General features: G+C 45.2%; 1 protein-coding gene across 1 annotated transcript in view; it reads right to left on the reverse strand.

Moving 5' to 3' along the window:
* Positions 1-21,411, reverse strand: part of LOC105277557 — a 112,007-nt gene that overhangs the window by 88,292 nt on the left and 2,304 nt on the right. The gene's annotated exons all lie outside the window — the stretch shown is intronic.

The following is a 21,411-nucleotide window of genomic DNA, read 5'->3' on the forward strand; positions in this document are numbered from 1 at the left end:
CGAAATTATAACGGCGCGCTGCCGGGACTGTATCCAGTGGCGCAGTAATTATGCCGAACTTGTGCAGTTCTGCTGAGCAACCCGCTCCAATTAATTTGAATTTCGTTTTCGTGACTACGACGTTACTACCGCTTATGAGCGAATAGCGGATAGCTACCTACTCCTTCGTGGAAGTTTTCCATCTTCGCGGAAAACTGTAAGAAGATTCGTAGAAATTGACTAATTGCGATACTCGTGGGATTAATTTTAATAATTATAGACAAATCTACCAAGAGGAAGAAAGAGAGAGAGAGAGAGAGAGAGAGAAAGAAAGAGGGGGAGACTCCGAGTGAGCGGCAGCCAGAAAGCCTGATATTACGCCAAGCTACGAGTTGGGGGACAAACAACCGTGAAGAAACTACTTGCGCATATACACATAATGAAAAAGCCATTCGTGCTGGCTGAAAGCGCGAATGAAACTTTTGAAACTTTATCGACGAGATAATCACGCGATTGAATGCGAAATCGAGTGTCCTTCGCAATCTCGTTCTTATAATTATTCCAATATTCCCTTATCCTCAAAACAGAATTAATATTAAAAGTAGGGATAGAGCTTATGGACTATCCCATGCTCGTTGCTCGAATAGCAAACAGCTCGGTAGGCGCCATAACGCACCGGCCTGCCGACCCGGTGGAGCGTAATGGGGTTTCTGTACATGCCTTCTCGCCATGAAGCTCCCCTTTCGGGATCGACTCGGTTTCGCTCGCTATTATACGAGCTTAGGAGCGACGCGACGAGCGACCTGGCTGCTGGTCCCCGACATGCCGGCGCGGTACGGCGGGGAAGAGTGCGGCGTGGCGTGGCGCGGCACGGCATGGCATGGCATGGCATGGCGCGGCGTGGAGGCGCGCGGAGCGCGGGGGAGCGGAAGGGTGCCGTGGGAAGCGAAGTGGGGGATCACGAGGACCGTCGAAGCCCGCCGACGGCGCACGACGCGCGCCGCGCGGAGGTCAAATGCATGGGCGACGCGAAAACGGCCGAGACGACGACCTTGACTCCTTTCGTCTGTTGTTCTTAGGATCTCCGCACGGAGCGATGGCCATCCGAGAGGGTGAGAGCCCGGGAGGTGAACGAGGGTAGCGTGACACGGCGTATCGGCGAGGCTAGATAGCTAGGTGCGCTCGCACTCGACCGAATAATCGGCCGTTTTCAGCCATGGGCTTAGCGAATTATCTGAGCCGAGACTCGAGTAGGCGCGATGTGGAACGGTGAAACGCGCGCCGGAAGGCGCGGGACGCGCGTTGCTCGAGTAAAATGAAAAGATCAATGAAGATGGAATTAATGTCGAAATATCGGAGTGAAGTATTAAAATGAATCATAGCTTATGTAAGAAGGAATTGTAAAACTCATAGTTTACTTTTGAGTATAATAATTATATCCCTTATATGTGTACATAAGTGTTGTAATTAACTACAGTCTCCGCGCTTAAGGGGGGAGCCTGCTTTAGAACGTTGAAAATAAGGTATAATTTTACGAATTTTTTTGGAGAAACTATACAGCGGATCATTATAAAACTTTGATGCATTTATTAGTACATGTTTAAAGATAAAAAAATTATTTTTTTATTTGAATATATCGCCTGTAGAGGTCGTCCTGGAGGCATCTTATTGTAAATTGGTGAGCATTCTCCTGCCTCCAAATTTCATCCAAACTGAAAAATTGAAATATTTTCTTGTTATTTATGAATTCCCATCGTCGATGAACCTTTAATATTCATAAAAACATTAAGTTAAACAATTAGTTTTGCATGAAAAAGTTCAAAAACTTTGCCTAAAAATCGTACTTTTGTGTTCTAAGCTCCACCATTTTGACACTTTTCAACTTTTTTCTTCTCTCTTTGGTTCATCGACGATGGGAATTCATAAATAACGAGAAGATATTTCAATTTTTCAGTTTAGACGAAATTTGGAGGCAGGAGAATGCTCAGCAATTTGCAATGCCGGCGACGCGGCTGCACTAAGATTTCTCCAGGACGACCTCTACAAGCGATATATTCAAATAAAAAAATAATTTTTTTACCTTTAAACATGTACTAATAAATGCATAAAAGTTTTATAATGATCCGCTGTATAGTTTCTCCAAAAACAATTCGTAAAATATACCTTATTTTCAGCGTTCTAAAGCAGGCTCCCCCCTTAAGCTACGTTGTAGTTAAATAGAATTCAGAAGCTATTAACACATAGATATCCGATTTAAGTAGGAAGTTAGACGATTACACGACGCTCGAATGAGTCGAAGCGGGGCTATCGCTTCGATTATAGTTACGGTGATCGAATTAATTCGATAACGAGGACGGGTCTGTGTATCTTCGCGCGACATTTGCAGGACCTTCGTGGGTGACCGGCGTGTCTAAGCAACGAGGGGGCGGCCATAGACGAGGATGAAGATGCGATCCCTTATCGACCACGTAAACTACCGACGACGAAGAGGCCGAAGAGGAGTTCAGTTTCTAATTACGTGCAGACTTTTATCACGCTCTTAAGCCTGTATACGTGGACCTACGTGGGATAACCGTTCTCGCGAGAAGTAGGTTAAAAGAAGAGACCAGGCGATTGCGACGTAGATCAGCGGTTGCGAAATACCGCGCGAAATATATCGAATTTTATCGATATCGCAGTCGGCGGAGTCGGTGAATCTCTCGACAATTCGCAGAAAGCGTGATACTTATTGGCGCGACTTCCGGCTGGCGACTGAGCGACGTCTTTGGACCCGAAACGAAACGATGAAATATACCGAATTGACGTAGGCTAATTGTCAGTGTGACGCACGTTACGATAGCACAGCGACGACGACGACGATGAAACGATAACGACGATGGCGAACTCCGTGTGATTATAACGGAAGCCCTCGTGGTCGGTGAAAGGCACATAACTGTGACTAAAAATCCGCAATGTGCAGCGCTGTCACGCTAAATAAGTCAGGCCACGAGAACTCGGTTATTACTTAACTTATCGTCGCGAACGCGAGAGAGAAATTTTAGCGGTTTAGATTCGAAACTCGACTCTTCAAACGAAATACGCCATGTGAGCTCCAATAATTGAATGTAGACTAAATATGTCTGAGCGCGCAGCTGTGCAGAGAAATGATCGATGAAATGGTGTCAATAAAAATAAAATACGTATCTGTATCGGTTCTCACGCATAATTATATCTATACGCGATACATCTTGAAATTTTATTGCCCCTATAAAATATAAAGTCCAGACAAACGCCTAAAGAAGGTCGTAAATCTTTGCGACCAGAAGCCCTTTAAACGTCTAAAGCACATTATTTTAAGTACCACCGCAATCACTTCGCTTCTTAAAACGAGGAAAATATTACTTGGACCACTCCGATATTTGTATCGCGAGTGTCCGACTATCCTGGCAGGTTGATGAATTGTAATGGATCGCAGTGCGTTCGATCGATTGACAGATTAGATGCAAAAGAGCCTTGTTCGTGTATTATACCAGGACGAGCGGGCTCCCTCCTGACCTTGTTTCGCATACCTGTCCCAAGGAACAAAACTGGCTACCGCTGCCTGTTCCCCCGAAGTTTTACGACGTTTCACGAGAGAGCATAATCGATGGGATACTAAAAGCTCGAGCGCGAGTAACGGCAGCCTCGAAGTTTCAATGCCTACCGTGCTCCAAAAATAGGCGGGTTCATATTTCCCGGGAATATCGTCATTCGTTTTATTAATCCTGAACAATTTCACTAGATTTATGCTTCTAAAGTATGTCTTTGCCTAATATACCTGTAATATCATAATTATCTATCTTCAGCTCGCAACTAAAATAAAACGTGGCAATTATCATCGCGTATCAAATACGCACGATTCGGAATAAATAAATTATTGCACGGAGCATCGTACGTCTCTTGCTTTTCTATTATCCTCGATACCCGGAGAAAGATTATTATGAATACTAAACGAGAGTCATGGGACCCGTATAGACTCTGGCGGTAGTTATTGTTGGAAGAACAGCGCGGTGGTAAAGGATTTAAGGGGATCGACTACATTGTCCTTTCTGTACGCGGCAAATCGACGCAATTAAAATCGCGCAGGGGCGAATCACAACGTTGGTCAATCGATATGCAGAGAAAGATCGTTCGGCCATATCGTCAAAGCACGACTAGGGACGAAACAAGGGAGCGAAATAAAGAAGCGCGCGCGCGCCAGCGGGAATAAAGAGAATGAAGTTTGGGGAGGGCCACCAAACAACCCCCTCCCCCTGGCTGTGTCCCCGATTATCGGGGGCGTTTAATCCGGTCTATACACTTTGTCGACTCTTTTCGACGCGTCTCGGCCGTACTTCGACGACGTGCGATGACGCGCGTGTGCACGTGTTTACGAGCGAAACTTTTGTCCTTCGCCGAGGGGTTAAGGGCCCCAAGAGAAGAGACGAGGGACGTGCTCCGGGCCGCTTCTCTCCAATCGATCAGTCGAGCCTGTTAAACGGCGGAACGGCGGCTTAACCACTCTGCTTGGAATAACATCTCCGACTCACAAAAGCTTATCGCGTACCGACGTTATCTTTCACGTATCACCGACATTCTCGAGCGTTTAGTGTAATAATGGTATAGCCATCTATATCATTAGCGACTGAAAGTATTCTAATATAGCCTCAACAGTCCTAAGTTTGATACTTCGTTTTTACTCAATCCGCGTGCATTGAATTTATAGAATATATCAAAAATTTGTCGCTATTTATAACTTATGAGTGAGATGAGTCTTTTCAGGACTTATCTGAATATTAAAGAGATTCGTGAAACGGAATGCTCAGTTGCAGTAATCAAAAAACTGCAACAAGAGAGTTACCAATATCTCTCGTTTCGAGTAAATTCCGAATTCGCGATAATGTGAGCTCGCCTTGATCCCGATTATTTTGAATTACCTCAACGCTCCGACAGAAACTATATTGTTTGTCATATTAATAAGTAACTACGTCGCACGAAAAAATGATAATCCAATAAAATAGAAAAAAAAACGAATCACATGTATATCCGCACGGTTGGACTAATAACACTTTCCACGTTTCAAAATTAATTTACTTCTCATCGCCAGTAAAAAATAGCAAATGCTTCGATTTATTATTTAGTCGTGAAGATAAAATATTATTACTTTTGTCCGACTTGTGTCGAGCGTATGCGGACGCGTATGATCCACGCTGATTAAATTCCAAGCCAAGTGGTTAACGCCCGACGCGGACAGATTCCGTCTGCGAGTACGGACGCGACAAGAGAGACAGAAAGAGAGCGAGAGAGACGGAAAGAGAGACTCTTCAGAATCGCCACGACCGACAGACAGACGAACGCTTCGCTCGGAACGAGCGCGCTATGCGCGCGACGTAATCGACGTAAATAATCGGGGAGCCTGTGTCGCGAATGGTGTGTACGTAGGCATCGCGTGAGTATAGGCTCGAGTGATGGCTCTTAAATCAATATCTACTTACAATTTTCATGCGCGTCGGGCACAAGCGCTTGTGCGAAAGGTATCGATAAGCGTTTCAGCGGGATACGAGCGTTCGCCGCAAGTATTTAGACGGCTATGGAACTCAACTGCGGCGAATCGCCGTCGAACTTTGATCGTTTGATATCAAACAGGCCGCGAATGCTTGCTGCGCATCGTGCACATTCGACGTTTCCCGCGCGCGAACGCCGCACGCCGCGTGATTTATGACGGACTAATAAAAATATGTGTGAGACTCCCCAGTCGATGCCTCACTCGGGGAGGAACGGCTCGAGTGCGCTCTCGCTTAGAATAAGATTAATACTTTCTTCGAAATAATTGATGTCCCGCTTGACGCTGTTACCGCGGTGGAAGAGATTGATACGCAAGCTGGAAATGCTTGCTTGCGGTGTGCCCGTAGACGTGTGTACGCGGTTGCTATCGGTGCCGATAACTCTCTCGCGCGAAAAATGGGATATTAAAAGCAGATTAAGTGGAGCGAAATGATCTCGTAGACAAGATCAACTGTACTCCGCTCCGATATATAAAGAGAGACGTGGCCTATATTTTTCAAAATGCAGATTCATCTCAATTTGCATGACAGATAAAGACAATACGTTCAATCGCTGCTAGATATAATTTTGATGAGTTACTTTTAACTTCACTGAGAAACCTCGTGCACGCATATAAGAGGACAGTTGGAAATTCAGTTAATTCCTCGCGGCACGCGTTTCGGCTTTTGTGCACGCCGCCTAAAGCAGCGTAAACAAGCGGGTGAAAAAATGTGCATATCTCGCATAATCGCAATCCCGAGTACGATTAACGCTTGCCTAAAAGAGCGAGGAACTGGGGGACGCGATGTTGGCAGTTTCGCAGCGCGAAACGCATTGCGAGCCAGTCGTCGGTGTATTCGCAGTTTTCTTAATCACTGCATGGCGAGAGTGCGACGATAAGGATGTGTTTACACGTCCGTGGCTTATACGTGGCAATAAAATCCGATGAGACCCGCACCCGGCATGGTGCGCGCCTCCGCAAGGGATTGCTTTACCACCGGCACACGACGCGCCGATCAATATTATACCCGCGTTGCTCCATTCTTCGAATGGAATAATAATAGTTATTAGAAATGCCGACGATATACACCCATGTCGCTCGATGTTATTATACGAACCCGATACGCGAAACTTCCGTCTCCATATCCCGGACTTTAGCGATGATATAGCTCCTTTTGATATTTAAGACGTGCCCATAATCATCTTTTCATATCGCGATATGGGTATCGATATTGATTACTTGATCGCGGTACGCCATACGGAAATGCAGTCTGTCGCTTTGCGTACCGAGCACACGGTATTCACTCGCGTTCTATCAGCTGGATGTCGCGGAAGTGGGATTCGCTTCTAGTTTTATAACTACGACGTTTTAAAATGATTGTTTAGTGCCTTGTGATAGTCGCCTCTCTCGTTTGCGCTCCGTGCTCTCTTCAATATTAATTTTTCATGCAGGGCTGTGATCCCATGTTAAAAATTACTTGGGCGTGTTTATGTATCGATTGTAGCGCATCGATATTTCCTTTTGATGCCTCAATGCACACTGTCTCTCGGTTGCAAGTTCAGTAATAATTTCGCCGTTCGTGATGATCGCACGATCGATTGACATAATTGCGCGGGCTTGTTACGCGTTTTCGACGTCGATCGCACGGTTATTTACAACCGTGCAGAAATTTATTGCGTTAATTCGAGCGGATCACCAGGATTATCGGTAGACACGTAACGTCGCTGTTTCTGATCCCCCCGTTTGTATCCCTCGTTTATTCAATATTCGCGAGAGAGGTAATACGTCCTCCAGAGTAGGCGAATTAACGGCGCGCGAGTCCCATTTTCCATAAAAATCACGCCTCCATAGCATACACGCGGGGACGATACGCTTTTTCAATGGACTACAAATATCACGCTGTTATCGGAATTGCGACCAATGCGGTGTTACAATAACGGGATTACAAATAATGCAATGTCGCTATTTTGCAGTACCGTTCTCGCAATGTGTGCAAACATTCAATATACCTAAAGTGTATTAAATTTGAAAGTAACTCTCTAGCCCTTCTCGTTAGACATTATGTTTTCGTGCAATACTTTTCCCCTGCATTCGACGCGTATTTAAAACGCCATCACCGCTAACAATGCAAGCTTATCAATATTTCGTGGACTGGCGTAGTTATTTTGAAGGTAACATTTTTGATCCTGTATAAATATTGAGATTTCTTTTACAAAACCAGTATAGTCCTCGGAGAATACTTCGAAAGTCTTGTTTATTCTAGACAGTTTAAAACCCATACAGCCTGGCGCGAGCACGGACGTGCGCGCATACCTGCAAATTTACTTTGCCGCTGCAAAAACAAGCGGCGAGATTGCAAAAGAGATTAGAGCTTTGTAGATTCGGAGATATTTAATACGGGGACTTCCGGTTGCTCGACGAAATCGAATCAACACTGTGATCGATTGTGAACGAGACAGCGATAATTAAATACGGCTATGTGAAGTACCTTTTCCTGGCGGATACAGATCCGAGTCTTATTTTATTCCTCAGTTATGCGTATCGAAATATAAGTCACATCCAGAGGCAAAAAGAAATGAAAAGCCTCCGTTGTCGGGCTGAATCATGAGTTTTCGAAGCGCGATATTGTTCTGTACGCATCCCTTTTATGATCGCTGTAACATTCGCCCGTAATATGCGCAAACAACGCTTTCCGGTCGAATTTTGTGATATTATATCTAAATTACACGCATCGTTTGTTGGGATTATATTGAAATTCGTATAATTTTAATGGCCGTGTGTTGTCCGGACAAGCTGCTTTGCGCGCCCGAATGAAAGGTCTGGTAAATGTCCGACTCTTTTGTTTCTCGTATCGCGCACAAAGACGAAAAAAAAGAGAAATAAATCCATATTTTTAGTGCGCATCGAAAAAGACACCGGGGATCGTCGATGTGCATCTACGTCATTGAATATCTCGGCAGAGTTACACGCCCCCGGGGTTGACGCCATTGACCCAACTTTGGCAACCCTCCTTTTCATTAGTCCTTTCTCGGCGAGGTTCTCGCTTCATCCACTTCTCTTCAGGACCTTCATCGTGTAGACAGCCTATTTACTGATCGATTCGATACCGAGTAACGTATCGAACAAGTTGGCGGCGCGCCGGTATTCCGCACTCCCTTTTTGGACTTTTGCACAGATATTAACTAATATAACTAATGAAATTCGAGATCGGCGAAGTATTCTGCCGGTTAATTAAGCATGCTATAAAACGCTGTTTCGTACAAATAATTACGGAAAACTGTAACGGTATTGTTTCGCGAGAACTCTCAGTAAAATAGTAAAACAATGGTGGCGAATTTTTTATGTATACGTATTAAAAATTTACAAATAATATTTATCGAGTTGTTGACGTGCCGGACAGTTTTTAATAGGGGAAAAATTAATAGAAAATTAATTATTGCAAAATCTTATTGAAACAAGTTTTCACTTGCCGGGCCTTGTTTCTACGTGTGCTGGGCTATGTATTTGTTGGCTAGTTGTTTTCGTGTAAAATAAAATTTAACTTGTACATATTGTAATTGTAAAATAAAATTGTGAATAATTTATAAGCGTATAAAATGTCACTTGTAAATCGTTGAGGTGCCAGCAAAATTTTCATACGTACGTGCCATCTCTGGCACGCGTACCATAGGTTCACAATCTAGCCTGTAAATGAATATCACTGCGCGACCAAATGCCCCGCGAGTTTCCATTTCGAGTATTTAGCTGGTGATTCATTGTAACGCAACGGAGCCGTTCGCGAAAGGTACGTAACTCTTCCTCGAACGATCGGAACTTCGTAATTCGCATGGCCTGACAACATTTTCTACTCTTCTACGAGCGCGAAATCAGCGAAATATCGTGAAGCACGCCCGGCCCGCGGTACGACGAAATATTTCACGGCTTTTTCTTTTGTTCGCCGACCGGCGGTAGCGGATGGAGACGGCGGGGACGCGCCATGAAAAAGGATTCCCTGAGAAAGCCTCACACGGATGAAAGTGCCGCCCTCCCGTCTCTTATTGAGGTCTCTTATGCAGCCATCGCTTAGCCGGACTACGCTGCGTGTACGCGAAAACACCGTTGCATACGCTCGTAGAAAACGTTCCAAGATTTTATCCCGCATACAAGGCGCCGCGTTATCACAAATCCAAATTTAATTCAAAAATCTAAATTTTAATCTTCCGAAAATGAAAGATATTTACGATTGAATTTAACTTTCCGGCTCGAACTGCGTTCTTTGTCATTTTGCTTCGAAATGACGAGAAAAGTGGTTACAAATTCAAGAAAATTAAATCTGCTTGCAATTATTTGCGTCGCAAAAACATTAAATTCGATTTAAGGCAAATTGTATTTAGTAGTTTTATACATTTTTGTATATGTATCGTTGCCTAATGATAATTTTGCTACATTTTTTATATGTTGTATATGCTCAGAGGTTCGAGCGTGGCATTCAACGCGACATCCGGGTTAATCGTGAGCGACTTTCCTCGCGCTGTCCTCGTCTCGTGTGTGCACCTGCAGCACGCAGCGCGTGCGGGTGCGGGTGCGCGTGTAATCGTGATTTCATCGAGTCACGTCGCGTTACGTGATTTCGTCAGCCACGGATCTCTGTTCCATGTGGCGACGGCGCGGAAGAGCACGTCAAGGGATCCGAATAAAGATCGATTCACACTTCACGCTAACAGTCGACGTCGTGCTGACACGCGGAAGCGAATGCGGCGCCTCGTATTTATTTCTCGATCTTAAAGGTGTATCTTCTTTTCTTTTTTTTCATGATTCCTAAATATATTATTTTAATCCGAATGCATTATGATTATATGCTAATTAATAAATTACAACTACTTTTAATTTAATTCATGAGATTCACGTGCAAAATTTGCAAATTGTGGTTAAGTTAATATTCCCTAAGCTAATAATACATAAAATAACACCCCCCACAGCATTGGCAGATTAAAATTAATACAAGTTCAATATAAAGATTAATAATATTAATTAAAGATATCGTGACGTTGTGATATTTAATTTACCGATTAACCCACAAAAACTGATCACATAAATCGTAATTTGTACCACAAAAAGGATATCCGTATTTGTATGATAAACTCCACGAGATAGATTTTTCGCTCACGTGCCCGCGCATGCACGCACGGCTCGTATGAGCGTTACACGCGTTTTTATCCCTCGAAGGATAAAGGCCACGCTTTTTTGTCCATCCGCGTCTAAATCACCAGGCACCGAAAAAGCGAGCTCTCGATTCGCCGCACGCGTCATCCGCCCGCTCGCTCGCTCATTCGCTCACACGCGTGTAATCGTGATTTTCATCGTGTCACGTCGAGGAATTACGTGAGAGAGCCGCCGTCCCGTCACAACTCCCGTCGTCACCGCGTCTTCGGACACCTTCGGCCCGCATAACCGGTGCACATAATCGATATCGCCACACCGAAATGCCTTACAACACAAGTTATTGATTCGCAACTCCGCCTCTCGGCATGCCGGCGTGTACGCGCATAACGCGACCATAATAAACGATCGTGTACACGCCGCCGTGCGCAAATGCCGTCGAAATCACGGTAGCGGATCGATATTGCCGATACCGGAAGAAAAGAATTGTGATCGATTCAACTGGAGCAGATGAAAACGAGGAGTCTTCTCGCGCGATCGGCCTTGCATCTTCGCGATCACTTCTCTGCTATCGGTCTCTACTGAGATTAATCGCGTGCTCTCCATTATCTCGCAACGGCTATTAGGCTCTCGCGAGCGCATTCTTTCCTCATAAACGCGATTATCCCGCCGCGAAATGGGAGTGTACGGTAAACTAGGTTTACGAGGCAAGACGTGCACTCGCGCCTCTATCATTGGAACAAATCCTCCATTGTGACCGCGAGATCATGCGGCGGAATCAGGGTGCATATTTAATTCGCGGCTATTTTAGTCCGACTGACATTGTTTATAGGCTGACCATCGTGCGAAATAGAGTCTTGCGATAATACGGTGAAGCTTGATGGTTTACGCAAATGTATAAATTTATATGGGACTTTATAAGTACTTTATATATCATGGATGTACGAATATATTTCGATAAAGACAATAATAATGATAATAATACGCGGGTAATAATAGAATACGATGAGAGAGTAACAACGCAGACTTTAGCGTCATTATTATTATTGTAGTATTCTGTTTCTCTAATTGACTTTATGTCTCAAGATTCTCCGTGGAAAGGTATCAGGCTGTTTAATTACTACACAAACGCTACTGATTCTCTACATCGAATTGCCATAAATAGTTTGAATTAATTGGTACGAGGATTGATTTCTCTGTGCGCCCTATTTGTGGGTGATCTTTGTGGGCGACTCGCGCAAGAACTCGGATGCATGTATTTACTTCCGAGCAAATATTATGACACGAATTGCGTAACACGAAGACGTTAGGCAACCAAGCAATGCACGCGATTGAAGTACGCGGACAAGCACACACTCGCGTAGAGAACGTGGACGATGGGCACACAATATCGATTGTCTCCGGCGAGACATCGCGAGAAAAGTGGATAGAAAAATTCACGCGCGCTCGGATAAATATTATAACGATTTTACGGCACTTTCATCGCGCCTGTGCACATCCGCAAAGGGGAAACGATACGGTCTCGTTGAAGATAACCCCGAACGATATGTGCGGAAGGATGGTTATGATATTAATTTTCCGCGGCAATTAAATTACACGCGTTATAAAACTCTGGCACCGATTCTAGCTGTAAAAGCGAGCGGGTGCGAGAACGTGAAAGTTTGTCCTCGCACTGAGTGTCCCGGAAACATCGTCGCACCGTTCCTTTCATCCGCAGATCGTTCAACCGATTCGATCAAAGAGACGATCTTGTCGCGACGAACCTGTCGAAGTGTTGTCCATTTTTTAATTATAAACCATCACAAATAAGACAATTTTTTTGAAATTTAAACTTTGAAAGTTGGAGCATGCCGAGATTTTTCCAGCGAGGTAGATAATTTTTTTTCTTTTCAAGCATGTTCGTCGGTTTTCATAAGGTGTCTCTGGGTCGCATCAGGAGCAACGATGCATATTGAGAGACGCAATAGTCTAATAGTCTAATAGCTGGGTCTTGGTAGCGCCGCTCACAATGAGTATTGCGTATTCCTTACGCGGAACGAGCGGCAGTGGAAACAGCCTTGCGGCTCTACTTTCTATTGCGTCACGGAGAAGGATGAGGCCTTCGCATGCCGACACATTTTGACGTTTCGTTTCTGCTGCGCATTATTCCACAGACAGTGGCAAGGCGAGAGGAGCAGAGGAGAGACCAGACGAAGCAAAGCAAGGCAAGGCAAGGCAAAGCAAGGCAATACGAGGCGAGGCGAGACAAGGCAAGACATCCGTTTTGAGGAATCCTGTAAAAGGATTCCAACGCAATCGCTGAGATTAACTCTTTCAGAGGCGCTCGGTGTGTCGACGTGTGTATGATAGCGGCGAGCTAATTTCTCGGAGTAACGCACGAAATGAAGCTGCACTTTAAGCAGCCACCGTTCCACTCGTGATGTTTCATGGTATTCTGGAGTACAGCATCTTGTGAAGAACGTCGCGTTCATTAAATAAATGCGCAATTCTTACAGATGTTACATGTGCAGACGTACGATGTGTAACATTCATCTCTCAAATTTACTATTTTTTTTTTAACTACGAAGATACATTTTACGACGATCTTTCTTTAAGGTCTCTCGCTTAAGGTAATCTCGCTGAGGAGCTGCAGAACAGCCTCCGTTTATCTCGCAATAACATTTTACGATGTTTCGTTTTTCACGCGAGACGCGTCATATCTGTCGACTTTGGTCGATTACGTGCTGATAATTAAGTCCGATTAAATTGGTGTGCAGAGCATTGGGGAACACGGGCACGGGAGCGGTCCGGCGTAATCCTCATATGGGTGCGCGAGGAATCTCTATTCTCGAATACTTCGCACTCGTGGAATCGTGTTCTAGAAGTATCGCGTTCTCGCACCTGAACCTGTTTTGCCGCTGTCGATGCCCTTCCCTCGCGACCCACCCCTGGCCTATCCCGGGCCCCCTCCATCGCTCGCTTTTGCATTTTTTCATCAAAAAAACGTTTTCGCCGGCTAGAAAGCGCTCGCGCGCTCACACGGCTTTTGCACGGAGAGCCCAGTACATTTTACATCCCTACGGCGATGATGAAAATTCATCGCGTAGACTTACATAAATATTTCCATTATAGTTCTTTTTTTACTCTTTTATCCTTTACCTGCGTCTGTCTTTGCCTCTCTGTTTCTCTCTCCCTCTCTGCCTCTCTTTCTATCTTCCTATCTATCTCGGTCTTTTTCTCTTACGCGTGCGTTTGCTCGCCTTTCCCTCGTCTATTTTTCCTCCTCCCCTCGTGTCCTTTTACCACGCTGCGGTAGATACTCTTCGACTATCGGTTACGTCGCTTTTAATTAACGTTGTCGCGCGTCGTTCGGAGCGATTTATTCCAAGTTGAAATTAACGATTGGACAATCGTGCTCTCTCGTGCCGCGTCCGCAATGGAGAGACGAGGACGAGATGAGGGAAGATCATATGAGACCCGCTGATTGTGAAACCGCATTATTGATGAGAGCTAGTAGTTTGTTTATAACAAGGGGATAAATATATGTAACCCACCGAGCTGTTGTAATACGCCACGAAATCACGTCCGTATCCCTTTGCGGTGCACCGGCAGCTATTAAACACGGGCTCTTCGCAGAGTGCACGACGTGAACTTGACAGTGATAGTAATGACGATGATAATGACGACAACGACAAAGAGCGCGAACTAATCGAAAGATGGCATTTCTACACGTTCGAGTACACGCGTCGTACGATTGCAGTCGAATACTTTCAAGATGAATCAAGAGACACGGGTTCGCGCCAGATTCAGCAAAGCGAAAATCGGGTTTTGGTACTTTAAACGAATATTTTATCCACGGTGAGATAGCTCGCGTAAACGAAGGTGTCATCACGCGCCGCGTCTGCGCTACGTGCGATTTCCAGGTAAAACAGATGCGAATGAACTCTCGCGGGTCCTTGGGACGAGAGCAAGTCGGAATCGAAACGATATAGCATTATAGAGGCAGCGTGAGCGTCCTTGATTTGCCTCAATTAGGCCAATGCCTCGTTGCGTATCAACGCGCTCACGATCGCGAGGAATCGCTACTCTCTTTCTCTTTTTCTCTCTCTCTTTCTCCTCTTCTCCGGTGAATATTCAATTCGTTTTGTCCGCGTGCGCGGTCGCTTAACCCTTAACCGGCCAGCGAGGCGCGGCCAGAATGATCTCATCGTTTAAAACGAGTCGCGGAACGCAAGATAGCGTGCGCGAGACTCTTATTCGTTTATCCGTTTTCGCTCGATACGTAATAATTAGATCCCGCCGCGATTTGTCGCATTCGCATCCACCGGTTAGAAATATAGTGTCTCGAAATACTAATGGCCTGTTTTTGGTACTGAATATCTCAGATGCATTTCTTCCTTCAAATTCAATTTTCTCTGAATTATGCTAAATCCGATAATTTTCTTAAAATATAGATTGAAGACAGACGAGAGAGATAATGTCTTTGTTTAATTATAAAAAAGCAATTTTTCTCTTACACGGAGAAGAAATATAAATTAATAATAATATTATAACAAAAATAGAAAGAGCGCATATCCATGGCATCGATGCTATTTGTTTTTATATATTTACACGGCTCTTGATTTCTAATAAGTAGATCGCGATGTCGAAGAAAGTACCTGGCAATATGTCTAAAACACTCGACGACACCGGATAATGTCCACTAACAAGGAGCATTAGCATTTCCTATTTGCTACAAGTGTTCGTCGTACTCACAGCGCTGCGTGATAACGCTTTATCATTTCTGTCGCGATAAGTAAATTCTCCTCTGGGCTTTCTCGAGCCTGAGTGCTCAAGGCAGCGATTGCTTTACTGTTAAGTGTCACTATCTTTGTTAGCGTCGTACGACCAACCGACTAATCCGTCCGCAGTCATTTTAAAAATATATACCTCGTAAATAATCACAAACGCGTTCGACGAGTTCCGCTTTCGCGACATCGATACGCGATGGCTTCGTTTCCGATGAACTAAATGCAGAATATTCGCTAAAGTCACCTAATGGCCTTTTAATCACAGCTCTATTGATTAATTTAGAGATTATTCTTAGCTAAACTGCTGAAGAGATCACTATTCTTTTCCTTGTTATCGTTATTTTCTTTTTACAACTTAGTTTCTTATGAAAATTTAGTCCTAAAATTAATAAATTAGTGACTCGTCTTTGAAAACTTGGCGCAACCGATAACGAGCTACCGTTATCGTTATCAATCGTTAACTATTCAGAAACTACAGACGTCTTTTCAAAAACCTGATTTCCAATTCTAGAGAACTCGTGATAGACGCAGATATACACATTTCGGACACGCATTTTTCGCTATTCGTGGCATCCGGTACTTCGTGCATCGTTAAAATCGCGAGGAGGATATCATTTTCCACTGGAGAACGCAGTCGGCCGCGTTCGCGCGCGCGCGCGCACTTTCCGTGGTTTTCCGCTCCTTTTTTCATTTTAAACTATCCTTTTGATACGAACTTTGGCAATCCGGCTGTTGAAAGTTCCTGGACCATTTATCAGGGCATTTTTCTGAGCTTCTTTTTGTTTTTTTTTTTGTTTTTTTACGGTTACTGTCGACGCGACCGTCCGCGTAGCGTCTTTTTTTACGTAACGCTCGGTCAAAAGCGAAGTAACGTGAAAGTAGCTCGGGAAATAAATATTCCGTTCGCATGGGGGGATTATGCGAGACCGCGAGTCACGTATATAAAGTCGGCGGCCCCGATGAAATCTCGGAAGAAATGGCAAAACTGTTCTCATATCGCGAGACTCCTTACGGTTATGCGAGAATTTACAGGAGGCGTTCTTAACACGTACATCGTGCAGCCTGCACTTCTTGCGCGCGTAAACCATGCACTAAGTGTACAAATATTTACGCGAGCGAATATGCGTACTTAAATCATATTTATTTTAAAATCACGCGTAAAGTCTCGCCCACTCGAGAGCCCGCCGAGATTGTTTTCTGAGGAAATGAGCCAGATATCGCCTTATCTAATCGAAATGGAAAATTAATCAACGTTGATCGGCGTATCAGCCATTAGAAGAGCGATAAGCGACGAGAGAAATGGTCGCAAGTTCGACGGAAATAGTACAAATTAACTGCACATCAGCGGATTTATTAAATTCTGTATTTATTAAACTCGCCGGAACGGAGATCAAAGTCGACTGTTCCGAGCAGTTTTGGGCGGTTGGTTGTGTGCACGTAATGGGATTACGTTCCACTGCGCGAAATGTCCTATCGCAGGGAAACTTTTCCGAAACAGGTTCAAATGTTTTGGCAGGAAGGCGTTCGCATGAATCACAAAAATGACTCGCACTCGTCGCTAACAAAAGCACGATGATCACGTATATCGCATTAACATCTCTCTTGTGACGCGGATTTTCGACATGGGAAGCCACACGGCGTTGATAAATCGTCAGTCGGTCGTTCGTTTGTGCAATTTGCGCAATTTAAGGCAGGCGCGAGTAAGCGCACACGCTTACGGAGAACGCGTCGCCTCGTCGCGTGAGGGACAATGATAACGTCGCGTGGTTGATTCGTTACATCGTAAACATGTTATTTACATTCGAGCGGCGAGCGGAAAGGACGAGGAATCTCGCGTCGGTTTCTCGCGGCTCGTCACGCGCGTTTGAAAAATGAATGCCTTTTAATCGTCGCGCGCGAAACTTCCTACACGCCCGGGCTCGCGCTCTCGGCAGTTGCAATCGTTGCGAAGCGCGCAGGACGCGTCCCTCGTGTGTGTGCGCGTGCGATTCATGTACCGGTGCAGGTAAGTTCACCTTTGAAGCGAGCAGGTATATGCAATATGCATTCGCGAGCCTGGCGCCGTGAAAGTGCAGGTCCGTAGTGCGACGCGCGAGAGACCCGGTCCCGGAGACCAGCGAGACGTGATTTTCGCACAAAGGACACGCGCGCGCGCGCCTTTTGATAAAGTCGCGACCGCGTCGACTTGTCTCGACGCCCTTTCAATTCTAATATTGCACGCGGAAAGAACGGGAGATAAATCTGTTGGCAATTGGGGTACAAATCATGTGCAAATTGTTCCAAGAAAAAAAATATATATCGGATTGTGACATATATTCGTCCCGTTTTTTTAATAAATATATGTTACAATTTATATTATTAAAAATACTAAAAAAGCAAGAAAAATATATGTTATGATCCGATATTACTAAAAATGTAGAAGTAGGTACACGCACGCGTTTATAAATTTCGGAGTGAAGATTTTCTGTTCACTTGTGTACAAGTTTACCACGATGTGCGTTTAATCTGATTCTGCTCTTACGAATACACTACCCTGCTGATACATTTTAACATTAGCACGGTCACTGAATAAATCGCGTCTGTCTAATCAGTTAGATTGACAGTGAAGATTTCTATATCCGGAGATTTTGAGTTAATCCTATTGATCGAGTTTATATGATGATACATAATAATGCGCACGGTTTTAATATATTCGGCGAGTTTTGTTGTTAAATTTAATAGCGTGATTTCTTGCCCGTATAATTTGACGCGATGCAATGGTAATGCAGCCTGGCCAAAATCGATACGCGCATCAGCCGTGTACCTATACGTGGCGCGGTGTATTCTCGCGAGGCTGTGTGCGCCCAGTTTCTCTCTCTCTCTCTCCTCTCTTGCTCTGTTTCTCTCTCTTTCTCTCTCGCTATGCAGGCGTTTATATCTACACGGAGTAAACTTTATTACAGTTACTGACTTGTTCGTAAGCAACAAGCTCCCTTTTACCGTCACGCTCCTTACACGCTTTTTTACACAGTAGCGACCCTTTGAAACACGTGGGAATTCCTATTCTCAACCGGCTTCGTTCGCATAACGCGAAATCGATAAGTCAGTATTCATTTCGCGTTCGAAGAAATTGTTCGCGAGGGAAATTGACGGCCTCGCGTGAAGCACGTTAAGCTGTTTCATTAATTTCCATCGCATTTGCACGCTGCGAGAGATTCGGATGTATACGCGTATTTTATAATCTCGTTACGGATTACGGAAAATAAATTTCGGCCGGTTTTTCGTTGGACGAAGGCCGGGAATGGAAAACGTAGCGATATTATATTTTGGAATTCCCTTACTTTTCCGTCGTCGAAACGCTGCGACCGGCAATTTTGCTTTTGTCAAGCGACGCGAAACATGCGAAACATGCGAAAGCAGCGTTTTAAAATTGTTCCTGGCAAATGATACTCTCGCGCGCTCTCTAGTTCGGTGGGCCAATAATAATTCGCTATTTCTCGTAATTACAGTCGCGACCGTGTATATTGACAAACGTAACTTATAATTATTCGCATTTCCATTGGTTTTGTGTGTGACCCGTTATTTCAAACGTAATTTTACAAACCACAGATTATCCTGACTGGGTGAACAACGATTTTATTATCCCCGACGAGAAATGATATCGCATTGTACTAGAAAATGATTAAAACGTATGCACGTACTCAAAATACTGCTCACGACATTATTATCATCACGTATTGTCACATATGTAAGCGGCAACACTTGATCTTCCGTCCTCACATCTGTTACCTTTCTTTGCTTACACAGCAATTGAGAAGAAAAGAAAGTAATTCGCCATACGATGTGATGCCGAAAATAAAAATGCAGAAAGCAGTCTCACTGACGGCTCGGACCTCACAACTGGAACGTTCACTTAAAAGAATTAGGATCTAAGTAAATTCCAGTGTATAACGCGAAGGTCGGAAGTCAAGTGGCGAAGAGTAACAGGCTTGCTCTTTTGTTCGATTACGCTCGAACGGTTTAAGTAGCCGCGAAGAGAGAGAAAGAGAAAAAGAGAGAGAGAAAGAGAGAAGCCAGCGGGAAGTCGGCGAGCAAGTAGCACGTGCTTGCTCATTTCAACAAAAGTAGAGAGGCGGACAGTGTATTCGCCGGCAGTAGTTACCGGCCTCCTTTGAACAAGGTGACCAGGTAACTTGCTACTCGACCACTCTCCCGTCGGCTTCGATCCGCGTGGTCCAGGACACCCGTGAGGGATTCGATACGGCCCTGGGCCTGGTCGGGCGGTTCTGTCGGCCAGGTGGTCCAAGCCGAACCAAGCCGCGATATCGTTCCTTCTTGCGGACATTTTTATGCCAGCCGGAACGGACAGACGGACAGGTGTGAATCGTGGTGTCCGTGGCGCAATGTGCGCACCGAGCGACGTGTCGCGCGCGCTCGGAGCAAGTATAACGGACGTGCGCCACGTGCACGAAACCGACGGCGACGGTGGGCGAGGGGGCGGGCGGGAGGAGGGGAAAGAGGGATGCATTCGCGTGCACCGCCGTTGGAACAAAAGGATCGGGCGCGCGCGCGCGCGCGCGACTTTCTCGATGATCATTATTATACACCTCCCGTCAGTCCTCTGGCGCGCGCAGCCGATAGTCTCAATTTCGAAAGTGCGGTCCTCTCTTCTCTCCTTCGGACGTCAGCGCGCATCGCGTGCTCGCGACGCGGTGCACGCGTGAAATGCGTGTATTAAACTCGAATCCGCGATCTAGGTCGCGCTTTGACGCCTCGTGCCGAACCACCAGATTCCGGATACTCGCTGGAGCTCTTCTTTTCCTTGAGCGACGTGGTTTACATTTCAGCTTGACCGAGCGGTTATCGGGTGGCGATCGATTGTGTGTGGACTTTACGTTCGCGCGTATCGATACCGGTTCTCGACGGCGTCTCCGTTCGGTGTGCTAAAAATAAACGACGGTTCGCTAAGCCTAGGCACTTATTTTTAGATCTCCACGCGGCGTTCGCGGTTACCGAAGTACAAGTTCGGTTCAGTGCTCAGGCCGCGGATTCCATTTGAACTATTCTCGCGATTCTGTGCACTATTTGTGTACTGTATAAAGCCGTCTGGTAGCATGCTAGCACGCGAGCCCGTATTAATCCGGCAAGTAATCTTCAATAAAAATTTTTCGCGAAAATTCGTTTCCATGCCGAGTTGGCGATAAATACGTTAAAGGGTCGACAGGAACAGGGGAACGCGGATTCCCGTTACCGCTAAAGTTTTTGCCAAATGAAAATAAAGGATGACGATGAAAATATTGATGGAAATGCTTCGAGCTGTATTGACCGCGTACGACAATGCGCCTTGGTTGGGGTAAAATGACCCATTTTGATCGTCACTAAATCGATAACGCTCAAATACGTACATAGAATCGGAGAACATTACTGAGTAAGCATTTACTGGCGTTTGCGAACCTGTAAATTGACGTTTGCATGTACACCGACGCAACGGTTAACCTTCTGTTTTTCTCCATCTGTTGCGCGATTAATTCTCTGGCGGAAATGTATCAGAAGTGAAATCAGCGCGAGAACGCGCGCGCACGGGCGATCTGGCAAAACGCAAAGAAAATTTTAAATTCGTCTGTAACCACGTAGACGTAACGATAATCATAATCGCCGTACTCAAAAATGCGGACGAGGTAGGAGGAACGTACCGCGAAATATTCGAAACACCCGCCTGATTTTATTTCCAGGAAATTTTAATTACAGCACGTACACACGGATGAAAGGAGATTAAAGGTGCCGCCGGTATGCCGGGGGGTGGAGTATGGGTATTTGCCGCGGAGGGTTGAAAGAGAGAGCGCGACCAGATTATACAGAACTAACGAATTCACGAAGCTATTGTCTCGCCGAGGGTTACTCTTCGTAAAAAGTTACAATCCCGATTCAACTGCGTGGATGTCTCTCGACGACAAACATCGCGGCAGGGAGAAAAGGGAAACCGACATCCGTGGAAAGCGTCAC

Source organism: Ooceraea biroi, chromosome 7 (genome assembly GCF_003672135.1).
Source record: "Ooceraea biroi isolate clonal line C1 chromosome 7, Obir_v5.4, whole genome shotgun sequence".
Lineage (NCBI taxonomy): Eukaryota > Metazoa > Arthropoda > Insecta > Hymenoptera > Formicidae > Ooceraea > Ooceraea biroi.